This window comes from Pan troglodytes, chromosome 3 (assembly GCF_028858775.2).
Source record: "Pan troglodytes isolate AG18354 chromosome 3, NHGRI_mPanTro3-v2.0_pri, whole genome shotgun sequence".
Lineage (NCBI taxonomy): Eukaryota > Metazoa > Chordata > Mammalia > Primates > Hominidae > Pan > Pan troglodytes.
In genome coordinates, this window is record NC_072401.2 from 162,130,265 (window position 1) to 162,143,909 (window position 13,645).

Genomic DNA, 13,645 nt, shown 5'->3' on the forward strand with positions numbered 1-13,645 from the left:
ACCATTGTGAATTAAATGTCCTCAAATAGCCAGTGACTTTAGTTTTGCTTTGGAGTGGGAAGTTTCCCACCACAGGGATAGCTGCCATTTTTTCATCTAAAGTCAAGATAACCGCTGGTACTGAAGAGCTGCATTCTTTAATATGCCATGTTCATTTGACAAGGAGGGAGTTTCACTGGTTTTGTTTTTCATTGCTTCTGCCTTGTCATTCAGAGAGTCCACCTAAAAATGGATATTCAGTCTGAGAGTTATGAGGCTTCTATGGGTCAGGCATTTAATTTCAACAAGAGCTCAGTAACAAGTTCTTCAAAGGCATAGCTGGTAGCCAGATCCAACACTACAAAAAGATGCCTCTAGCTGGAGGCTGTTTTCCTCTGTATTCTGTCTCCCTTTACAGACTGCTTTCCTTTTGGGTGGCAAGAGGTCAAAAAGACAGCAGTTTTTCCTCTGACTGCGGACCTGGAAAGTTAGAGGCATCTGTATTATGTCCGAACATACTCACACTTAGCAAACAACAGGGGAGTTCACCCAATAACACACTTCTCTATCTGTAGCTTTTCCCAATTGGGATGATCTGCTCAGAGATTATGAGCTGACGAATTACAAGCATATGACAAATTATATCAATTTTGACCATATTTTCACATAAGAATAAACAAAACAACATAAAATATTTTTGACACAAAAATTTAAAATCCTCATTTGTTTTCTTAAACATACATTTACTCACATCCCTGACTATTAACTCACTTTTAGCCCATTTAACATTTCAAAGATTAAAATCACAGCCAACTGCTGCTGTCTCCCATTGGGAATCTGGGAATCTGGGAATGCAGTGGGCATGTTGCTGTCTAGCTTATGTGATGTGATAGGAACTGCTGGGGAATGCATCTTTTCTCTCTCTCTCTCTCTCTCTCTCTCTGTTTCCTCTGTCTCTGTCTCTCTGTCTGTCTGTCTGTCTCTCTTTCTCTCTTTCCTTGCCCAGGAGCCCAGGATTCCTGTCTTTCCCTGTATATTTCCTACTGTCTGGGGAGTGCTCAGGGTTGAAGGGATTCTTTCTGCTCCCTCACCTGCCACCATGCGTCTATCATACATTTATTGGTACTTTGGCCATCCACAATGCCAGCACTCCTTCTCCCATGCGACTAGGTACTTAGGTGTCTGCATCCAAAAGAGCTGTAACTGTTTACATATCTGGCCTCCATGACATTGCCCATCATAATCAGAAAGTGCGTGGCACTGCTGGTCCCTTGGGAACAGGTTGACTTCAGCCTCATCCTGAATCTGTAAGGCAATTGTGGTCAGGGTATCAGGGGAAGTATAAATTAATGGAACCAGAGAAAGTGTACCAATAAGTGTGTCAGGTTTGCATTCAGGTTTGGGAGGCATAGAGGCCGTTCCAACAACACCTTACTCAACCTTGAGAAGTAATTCAATGTCTCCTCTCACACACAAGCCTAATATGGTTGGCCCACCCAAGGCCCAGCTTGCAGGATTCTTGGACACTTTCTTCTCATTTTTGGAGGAGAGAAGACCATAATCTTGTACTGTTCTTGGCCTTTACAAAGCCCTAAATCAGCTCTGTGAACTCCCAAACTCTTTCCCTTCCCTTCCGGAGGAGAGACCAAAAAATGAAACAGCATCTGAAGTGCTTGTTGTATCTCTGCTCCTACGCTGGACTGACCACTATCTTCTCAATCCGTCTGTAACAGGCCGAAAAGTCCAGCAACAGTGTGATCCACATATCCACTACCAATTTTCATCTCCATCTGTCTGTGAAGCCTCTTTTGCTTCCAGAAAATTATGTTTCTCACAGAATCTCATGCTCAACAAGCCTTAAAATTTATGTTTAATACCTATACAGAGTTTATTCTGAAAATAAACACATACACACACAGAAAGATCAATTTTTTATGATTAATGAAATACTAGTTAAAATATATTGTATAATTCATAATTTAATATAATTATATGCAATCTTAGTGAAAATGTGAAGATAAGCAAAATCACAAAATATATCACTTTCTAGTCATATAATGCAATTCTATTAAATGTCTGTATAAATGAAATGAAGTCCTAAATGTAACTGTTAGGTAATATATTCAAGATCATTTGACTGTTACAAAATGCAAGGTCTAAAATAGAATGCGTTGTATCAGCCTATTTTGTTATAAAAAACAACATATCTGCATCTATACATAGAAAATGTTTTATAGAATACTAAAAAAAATTAAAAGTGATTTTTTTTCTGGGTACAGGGAAGAAGGCAAAAGGAAAGTGAGTAGCCTTAAGAGTTTTACTTTTATACTTCTCTACTACTTGCCACTTAAAATAAGTATCATTTATATTTATATTGAGAATAACAAAGGAAATAATCTTGGAGGAAATGTTTTTTTTTCTTTTTGGATGAGTAATCTGTGCTTTATCTTCTAACATTCCTGTAATTATGAGACTTTATAATAAAAAAAGTTAATAAAGAAACTGGGTAAAGGAAAGTAAAGATTATTTGGTCAAGTGGTTTTTCCTTTGGCTACATTGTTTCAATATATTTATTATTATTTATCATAGTCCTGAGGCTAGCTACATAAAGTGTGTCCTACATTCTCATTATAGTAGAGTAAGTAACAGCTTGATTGGGATGTTGTGATACAAGCTCCATCCAACTCTTTTTCTTGTAGCAGAGTGTCCTAAAGGAAGATTCTTACTGACAACACTTTCTTCTGTTTGGATCCTATCACATGTATTGATACTAATCATTGTACCCAAAGGGATGTGGAAAACTTTATTCACTCAACAAATACTATTGCCAACTTGCCATTTTGCAAACCCCTAAAATAAAACAATGAAGAAGGTTGCTATTCATAGTATTAGCGTAGCAGGCTGAATTATGACCCTCCAAAGATGTCCATGTCCTATTCCCCAGAACCTGTGAGTATGCTAATTTATATGGTAACAGGCACTTTGCAGATGTAATTTAGTAAAGGATCTTGAAATGGAGAAATTATCCTGGATTATTTGGGTAGGCTCAATGTAATCTCAAGGGTCCTCATAAGAGAAAGGTGAGAGGATCAGAATCACAGGGACAAGATGCGAACAAGAAACCAGATGGTTGAGTGATGCACCTTGAAGGTAGAGGAAGGGCCCTGAAACGAGGAATGATGGCAGCCTCTAGAAGCTGAAAAAGCCAAGGAAGCAGCTTCTCCCCTTAAGCCTCCAGAAGGAACACAGTCCTATGGCACTTTGCTTCTGACCTCCAGAAGTGTGAGAATAAATTTGTACTGTTTTAAGGAATCAAATTTATGGTAATTTGTTACAACAGCAATAGGAAACTAATACAATTTCGAAGGAGTTATATATTTGTTAAGAAATAAATAACACATTGTGATCTATTTGAAATCATGATCATATTGGATTTGATGGTAGGCTTGTCCTTAAGTTTCTCAAAAATGATATTTTATTTATACAGCATTTTGGGTATAAATTGTACTATCTTCTCTCCAAGAGGCCACTCTAAAACTAAAGTCAAAGAGCAGAAAATGCTCTACTCAAATCTATCTAATCTATCCATCTCTCTATCTATCTGTCTGTCTATCTGTCTATCTATCTATCTATCTATCATCTATCAATCTATCTATCTATCTATCTATCTATCATCTATCTATCTATCTGGCTAGCTAGCTAGCTAGCTATCTGTGTGTCTATCTATCTATCATCTATCTATCTGTGGATATCTATATCTATATGGATATAGATATATGTAATGGTGTGCAGTCTATAGCTTCAGTTCTATTAGCAATAGAAATTGCACATCCTTGATGGAATTTAGCATTTCAGCATGACTAAAATGCTCCACAATATATTATAGGTTAGAATTGGATGTTTTATTCATGCATTCTACTGAGTGGAGTGGAGGTGATCAAATATGTCTTAACTCCCGCTAATTAAAAAACCCACTGGAGTAATGTTCTCTTAAATCCTCCCTGTGGTCTGAGGAATGTCTAGAAAGAAAGACACATAGCAGTATTTTTTCTCATCTAAGTAAATATGGGTCTTTTCTTTTAAAGTCTGATTACAATGGTTTTAATCGCCATCAGTTTATTCCCCAGGACTTTGCAACCAAGATTTCAAGAGTGATATAAAAATTAAGCTCCATTTGAGCATGGGATGGGGCGTGTTAGCAGTGTTAAGACCAGAGATGAGACAGCCCTAAAGGATGTACAGCAGCACATCAGGATCTCTTTAGATTTGTTACGTTTTGGCTACAACTTGGACAGTTTTATTAACTTTTTCTATTAACTTGACCATCACTTTCTTTATATGAGCTCTTCATCAGAGTCTCTTAAATCTCTCATGCAAACAGAGCCCTGTGGAAGGCCTACTCTACTTGTCCATGGAATATGAGTTGCTGTGTCTACTTATCAGTGAATAGAGCTTCCTTTGTAACTCAGGAAACTTTGCAACTTCTTGGAAGAAGCCCCCAGATGTATTTGCTCAGCAAACCCAAGATTAGAAAATAAAAGTTAATAATTTAGGATGACCACGCACTCTCAGTTTATTACATTTTCTACTATTCCTTGTTGTCAGACATCCAGCTGCTTCATGCTTGTATGTAACCTGCCTAGATCACAGAAGCATATGATTTGGCAACCTCCGTGTTACCCCTTCTGTCAATTACATGCAGCTCTTCTCCCAATTACATTATATGGTTAAAGTATCTTGGGAGCAAGCAGGTTGTCATTTATGTTTTGTATCCATTCCTTTACAGCTTCTCCCTCCCTGGTTGCTTTAAGTAATGTTCAGTAAGCATTTGTTCAATGATTGACGTCAATATTGATTTCTCCCATATCTCTGAGATGCCCTGACTACAGAAAAAAAGTGAGAATCAATGGATGTGAAAGAGAAGGATCCTGTCAAGTTTTTTCCAGATGGTGGATTGTAGATTCACAGATAGCATTTTTTTTAATGTTGCAATTTTTCTTGAAATAGCCTCTGATTTTCTCCCATGCAGAAAAATGTACTTTTTTAAAGCCTAATTCTTCTATTAAAAGGTTACATAGATTCTTCCCTTGTTAACCATAAAAATAATTAGTTTTACTATGCTGTAAAAAATGGTTATATGATGTATAATAAATTTTGTTTAATATGTCAGAAGGGTTATTTTTTATTTTTGACTCAGTTATATAAATTTACCAAAAAAGTTATTATTAATTATAAAAGTCCATATCACAGAATACATGAAATATTAGAAAATACGTTAAGCATACATGAATAGACAAACAAATATATAACATACCATAATTACCATGTGATTTTAGTTCTGATAATTATTCTGGACCTATGTACAAATGGAACAGTAACATTTGTATCAAATTATATTTTCTCATCTTGATTATGCTACAAAGTTTTCAAAGTTATTTAAAATTGTTTTTGTTATTTAGGATTTTAAAGCAGTGGTCCCTGACCACCCAGGCCAGGGACTGATATGAGTCCCTGGACTGTTAGGAACCGGGCCGCACAGCAGGAGGTGAGCAGCGGGCAAGGGAGCATTGCTACCTGAGCTCTGACTCCTGTCAAATCATCAGCAGCGTTCGATTCTCAGAGGAGCCTGAACCCTATTGTGAACTGAGCATTACAGGATCTAGGTTGCTCCTCGACCCCCGCACTGCCCCCACGCAGTCTGTGGAAAAATTGTCTTCCGCAAAACTGGTCCCTGGTGCTCAAAATTTGGAGGACCACTGTACTAAATTCTTATGTTTATTTTTATCTTTAATATTGACTTGGTTGGAAGGTGTGGTTAAGCTCTAAAGCTACCTCTAATTCTGAACCACAAAATTAGGCAACCCATCCATACAATCACTACCTGGGGACTCCAAAATTGGGTATTATTTTTATGACACTAGGAATGCTTATAAATGCCTTTGGGATGAAAAAACTGTGAAATATATATATATATAAAATATATATTTCATAACTATGTTATATATGGTATATATTTGTCATAACACTCTTTGTAGCTTTACTTGACCATTGATGTTAAATCAATTAATTCATTTGCAAAATATAAAATAGAGCATCAATTAATTAACGCTATATTAGTGTGAATTAATTCATTTGTTAAATATAAAATAAGTAAGCTATGAAGAGTGTTATCTATGATTCAAAATCCTTTCGTATTATTATTCATTATTATGGGCTTTCCTATTGCAAAGCAACTAACCATGTACTCATGTACTTGAGTTCCTGCCTTGGGGATTCCATTAGATTTTATGCATGCTTGTTACATAACTTAGCATATTTTAATTTTTCCCATGTATATTTCTTCTTCATAATTGTCATGAGCTGCTAAAAATTATCTCCTTCATCTCAGAATCATCACAAAGTAGAACCCAGAGATAAGTATTTCTGAACTTTAAAGACTACCCCAGTTAAGAACTACTGATAATTCTACCCTCTCATTGTTTTTATTTCATAGTTTTATTTACTGTTTTGAAAATGTCACATTGTTAAGGGAAATTTATGGAATATTATTTGTGTAGTCTCATGGCCTGAATTTATGAATTCTTTTCATTATTTATATTTATCATGAGCTCCTAGAAATCAAAGACCGTTTATTATTCACCTGGATCTCCAGCTCCCAACAATATAATGTTGTAAAATCAAATACATGGATGTAAGTATTTACCTGGGACTTTATTCTTTAATTGACTTGGCTCTCTTTGTTTGAGTTACAGTGACTTCATGAAGTCTAGGCTGTGTAAAATGAAATCTCCTATTGTGGACATTGCAGTCCCTATTTAAAATCTGACTTGCAACATTTTTCCATTAGTCCTATTGAAGGAAATAGTCCCAATTCCTGATATTTTTTGCCATGTAGGAGCATTTCCATTTTCTCTGTCATCTCACTCCTCATGAAAACTTCCTCCAGAAAAATTGAATCGTTGTTGTGTTATTTTGAGTTTAATACAGACAACCGGACATGTCAGTTATTTCATTCTGTGAAGCTTCCTGCCTGCAGAGAGCAGGTCTTCAGATTTGCTCCCAAACAAAAAAGACTTAGATGTCAAACCTCTGTCTAATTGGGAGATACTTGGGGATTCTCAGTAAGACTGTGTTTGGGTGGATTGTTTACCTAATTTTGCACTTCACTATCAAAAGCCCATAATTAATCACATACCCAGTCAGTATTAAATGTGCTATTATTTTGATCTCACTTTAGTTATGATCTCACTTTAGTTATGCTCTTTAGTAAATCAAGTTTTATAGGGAGAGACCCTCAGCTGGGGAGCATTATGAAGTTTGTGGAAGATAAGTTTAATTTAGAGGTGGAGTATTAGTAACCTGTGTATTGATCAAGGAACTTTGAAACTTAAGGGGCAATTGCATGAATCAAATAATTTCAGGATGATTGAAGCTCTAGTGATGCCACGGAAGGAACATTAAGCATTTATGTCACTGAACTAAAAGAGGAAATAAAGATTTCTTATTATAATTGGAGTAGTACTGGTTGTTGTTTTGCCTGTAAGGTTTACGGTGACCTCTATTGTGCCATGTGGCTGCTTTCGCGGTTGCATAGTTGGCTTCTAACTGCTGCAATCTTAAGCTTTAGACTTTAAGCCAGTGAGCCACATGGGATTTTGATGTTGGCAGTTACCTACACCTTCTGGCTCTTTTTACATAAGCCAGTATTCATTTGTATACAGAGAAGGTTGCATTAGGATAGAGTCGAATGGCAAGAAGGTCACAAAACCGGCTTGGGGCCTTATGGTTCAGGCTGCTGCAGCTTGATCTTAAATTGAACAAGTATTTTGTTGTACATGAGGGTGAGTTTGGAATACAGTATTTTTTATACACACTGGCAGAAATTAAAATAAGTAAAATATTCTCTGCTTTCCTTTATTGGCCATATCTGTATGATGAGGATATCAAACATCAAGACACCTGACTTCTGCCTGAGCAACAGAGCACTGTTGAGTTTCTAGAATTGCTGTTCTCCAAGTCTATGTAGGCAGAGTTAGATGGGCTATGATATATTGTATTCAGTGACTAGAGTGAATAATGAAGAAGATCACTTTGGGTTTCTGCAGCTTGTTCACAGGCCCAAGATTCAACTTTATGGCATGTCCTATAATTAATTAGGCTTTGCATTGACTAGTTGTATTATCTGTGACCATGGCTTTTGAGTCTCAGGACCCAAATTAAAAGGTGTTTTGAGGAGCACATGGCAGAGATGTTGATTCTAAGACTCTGGAGCATAAGCTTCAGAAGCATCAATCAAAGATTCAGTTCAGAAAACCTCTGAGAATATTTCTAAAGCTAAAACAAATCTTGGGATTACCCAACACGAGTGCCAGAAACACAGGGCTCAAATGGAAAATGCAAGTTAAGAATTTTGAATATACATAGAGGAAAATGAAATATACCTCATTTAAAGCCCAGTAACTAAAACTGTCTCCAGGCTAAACTTCTAAACTTTGATAGAAGGCAGAAATGGCTTGAATGCACTGTGAGGGCTAGCCCACACTGCTGCACACACGCACACACACACACACATTCTCAAGTATCATGAACATGGATTTTAAATAAGTAGCATCAACAGACAGCCCACTAAAATACTAAAATCAAATTTTCTTGTATTTATCTTCCTTAATTCAAATACCCCTGATTCTTTGCTATAATCACTAAGCATTGCATCCTGGTAACACACATTCATAACAGTTAAAGATGGTTCAGGTAGTAGCTAGACAAAAAGGATAAAAAGTCTACTCAAATATTGATAACCTTTCTAGATGACACATAATTTATTAATAAAACAGGTAGGCTACAGTTTGGACTTTATTTTTTAACTTTAAATCAGTATGGGAGTAGTTTGATTTTTAGCTTAAGTTCATTTGGGCTTTAATTGTCAAGATACTTAATTTGTGGCTTTAATTCCTCCATGACAATTTGGTAATGAGAGGCAGTTAATTCAAATAAAGTAACATAACACTTTCTGATGCATTGTATTAGAGTATCTTTGTAAAGTCTGATCTCTTTGAAGGGCTTTTAATAGACTATACGGAACAATATACCTAGAAAAAAATCAGAGTGGGAAGTAGAAGAGGAAATACAATTTCAGCCTTAGGTACAGAATGATCACGCAACTAACTTAATTAATGCAGTATTCTAACCCATTTTAGGCCTCTGTGTTTTCCAAAACCATTTGTAAAATAGCAGTGCTTTATTTATAATCTCTTCCTTCTCTGTTCCCATATGCTGAATCATCCCCCTTGATCAGAGTCTTAATGGTTGAACATGGTGCCTTAATAAAACAAACAGCATCAGCGTTTTGAGAGGATACTTATCCTTCATTTCTCATGACACATTCCAAAAATTAATAGGAAACTTAATAATAGAGTGATCCATGAATAAAAACTTTTGGACTTTTTGTCCTTTCTGGTACTGACTTATTAGTGAGGATGATACAAATTTCACAGCAAATATGGCTTATATTCTCTCTTATAGGGTATCTGTCTGCGGAGAACATGTGATCTGGGTCACTCTTGGACTTAGATTAAACTTAACAATAAAAAGGCCCTGCTCTTTGGAGATAGCCCTTCAGTTGTCTAGTGCTGCTAGTCCCTGGGTTGCAAAGTCTATAACTCTAATGTTTAGCATTTGCAAACCCATTTTTGCTACACACCCAGGCCGTGTTTTAAAACAGTTGTGTCAAAACAACGACAACAAAAAACCTCACTAGCATTTTACTCTCCATCTGCCTGAGTCCTTCGGCCTGACTCCTGATTAACTTTCCTTTGTTTCAGAATTTTGTTAGAAAAAAGAATTGTAGAGAATTACAACCATTAATTGTAATTAATTGAATTGATTCTAAGTGTCAGTTTTTGACAATTATTTAGTGTAAAATATAAAGAACATATATGAATAAGAGAAATAAGAGATAGACTGTGAAGAAAACTAGAAAATCATTTTAAAGTGTATTATCTATGACTTTGCCTAAAAGAGACATTTCAGAAACAACATCATCAAAGATAATGGAATTTGCCTCTATAACAAAAATAGCAATAATGAAATTAAAAAAACATTTATTTTAGATAATTGTCTAAAAATTATGGCCAAATAGTTTTAGGATTTTTAGAGTATTTGCACAGGCAAGTGCGTTTCCAATTAGAAGAAACCGTGTTGACATTTTAGCAGAACAGCTGTGACCCTGCTTTAGCAATAGACGTGTTTAATGGTAAACTAGTTAGGCCAAGAAAGCACAGATATCATCACAATTGACAGACTCAGATTTCATGACATCAGTCAAGGAATTAAATGTTAACCAGCTGACTGAGATGTTTGTCTAAAGAGTCTAAAGAGTATGTTATTTGAAGATTCATCTCTTCATATAACAGTGAACTAATTTATCCCATCTCACGACCCTTTGAGTTAGTTTCTTTTATCCAATTAGAGTTCCTTCTTTGATATCAGCTGTAAGGCTAGAGTTCACATCACTGCATCCCTTAATAATAAAAAGAAGAACTGGATGGAACAGAGGGATAAAAAATACTCAAAGAGTTAGAGTTAGAGGGTAGAATTAATTATAAAGATTGAAAAGCTGTAACAAAATATTCCAATATATCTGACCATTTCCCATGTGAATCATTCTCAGTATGATATGAGATTATGTAATTCCTTAAAAAACATTGAGCTACTATTCTGTTTACTTTTCTCACTGAAAAGGCAATACATTCCTTGTTTGCTTATTTATTTATTTATTTTATTATTATTATTATTATTTTGAGATGGATTCTCGCTCTTGCCCAGGCTGGAATGCAGTGGCGCGGTCTCGGCTCACTGCAAGCTCCGCCTCCCGGGTTCACACCATTCTCCTGCCTCAGCCTCCCGAGTAGCTGGGACTACAGGTGCCCACCACCACACCTGGCTCATTTTTTGTATTTTTAGTAGAGACGGGGTTTCACCATGTTAGCCAGGATGGTCTTGATCTCCTGACCTCGTGACCCGCCTGCCTCAGCCTCCCAAAGTGCTGGATTACAAGCGTGAGCCACCGCGCCCAGCTCCTTATTTTTTAAATGCAAAAATGTGATTTAAATGTGCATTGAAGTAGGAAACCAAATCCAACATATACATTCTATTGGAAGAATTGTTCCACGTGTTCAGTTTTCAATTTGATAAGCATTTGGTGGATATTTTAATTTAACTTTAATAATTGATCTCTCAGCTTAACAGGGGAATAATTCATAAATGTATGTGGATTGATGTTCCCTTCAAATACACTTTTCTCTAAGTGAAAATTGATTGATTCTACTACCTAATTCTACAATTATAAGAATCATAGATGTGTATGTTATTAAAAACACATGGTAGGCAGGATGCGGTGGCTCACGCCTGTAATCCCAGCACTTTGAGAGGCTGAGACGGACGGATCACCTGAGGTCAGGAGTTCGAGACCAGCCTGACCAACATGGAGAAACGCTGTTTCTACCAAAAATATAAAATTAGCTGGGTTTCATGGTGCATGCCTGTAATCCCAGCTACTTGGGAGGCTGAGGCAGGAGAATTGCTTGAACCCAGGAGGCGGAAGTTGTGGTAAGCCGAGATCATGCCATTGCACTCCAGTCTGGGCAACAGACTGAGGCTCCATCTCAAAAAAAAAAAAAAAAAAATGTATGGTGGCAAGTATAGTTTCAGTTTTATGTGCTGCCTAACTTTATGTTGTGAGCAAATATTAGTAAACAATAATAAAAATAGAAAACATTTTTATTTCATATTTAAATTCAGCATATGAGAAATAATTTTAATGCCCGCATGAATATCTTCTTCATCTGTGATGACATGCCAGTTTTCTCTTAAGGATGGTAAGTGTTCATATATTTCATATAAATTCAAAAATGTAAAAGAAACCATTGCCTGGTATTGAAACATTCATACCAAAACAAAGATCCCAAGAAATTAACAAATGTAGTTTAAAAAGATTCATCAGGGATTCTTAAAAAGCAACAAATTTTTTCACATTGTTCAATAAAAGAACATTTAGAATTACCAAATTAGATGTCAAATTGGCACATTCCTTATATTGATTCACTCATCAGAGTTTCTTATTAGCATGAAAAATCAGTCTTCATAACATTTTTGCTCATGTTAGAGGTGCGTAATGAGTGAAAATAAGAAAGCATATAAAAGATGTCAGTGTTTCAAAGCTAAGTTATAAACAAAAATAGTAAAAAGAATACAAACATCTTGACTTCCATGCTAATTAGGATGATTTGTTGCCTTTAGCAAATGAAGTTAGAGTTAAACTACATTAAATCATTGAACAGAGTGGAATATTTCAGAGGAAATATTAGTAAACTACACAAGCTAGAGTGCTTGAATTAAATCTGTGTGAAAATATTGAGGGAAAGGCTCAGTTTCTCATTTAGCAGCAACTTTAACAAATTAATTTTTCACAACAAATTTACCATGGAAATCTATGGTTAATTGATAAATTCCTTGAATTTTAAATTCAGGAGGTGAGGGCTGTTCATCCAACTACTCATTTTATAGACAAGGAGATGGACCTTGTATTTGATGGATGACTCAAATTTCTCACAGTAACAAAAGCCAACATCATACAGCAATCTCTGGGACCTAGTTCTTCTGAATTTTAATCTAGTTATCAGACCGAGAATTGATGATCTGGGCAGACCACAAGAACAGGAATAATAATCAACCTCTCAAACCGTGCTGGAACACTGAAGAACAACCAAAAGTAGGACCTGGGGAACTGCTTATGGAAGACTCAGATCCCAAATTCAAGGACTAGACATTCTTCCTGTTGAAATAGTAAAAACAAACCCATGTGGGCCTATCCAGACTAAAAACCCCACAGGTAGATACCTGGAAATAGAGACCCAATCAAAAATTGCCAAATGTATTCAAAAACCAATCATAAAGCATCACTGGCTTCCTAAATTCACACTGTAGAAGAAAGTCCCACATTAAGAGAAGACTCGCCAGTCAGATTCTGGCTCAAATGCCATAAACTCTGGCTGTTTTCACTGAGATTTAGTAGATCTTCTTGTATGAATATTTCTTCACTTAACATATGCTCTTTTCTGGAGACTAGATTACCATAGATGATTGATGATTGTTTTGTATAATTTTCTAAGTTAAATTACGTTTGTTGGGGTAACAGTTTACCACATTAGTTTTTTAGTGGTTATCTTAATAATTATATATATTAGAGTTAACAAATGCAGTTTTTCCTGTCAACTTTCTCTTAATTGCTCTAGTTTTTATTTGTTTTGCTTTTAGTTTTAGTTGTTCTAGTGGCTTTCTTTTTAATTCTAAGTATTATACACTCTTAAAGTAGAGAGGTATTAACAAGATATTTGGGGAAATTGTGCATTCACCTACTCCTACATAATGATTCTTTGGAAATCAGATTTAGAAACTATATAGAATGTTTCTAAACATAGCCCTATAGAATATTGCAGAGTTTTATTTCGCCTATTTTTTTCTGGACGAGCTATCTCCTTTGGTCATTGCTGATATATTTTTACATGTTACAGCTTATTTTTAAATTTTAATTTATCTGAATGAGACATTAAAATATGACATTAAGTCATCATATACTTCTTCATACATTTCTAATATTACTTCTGTG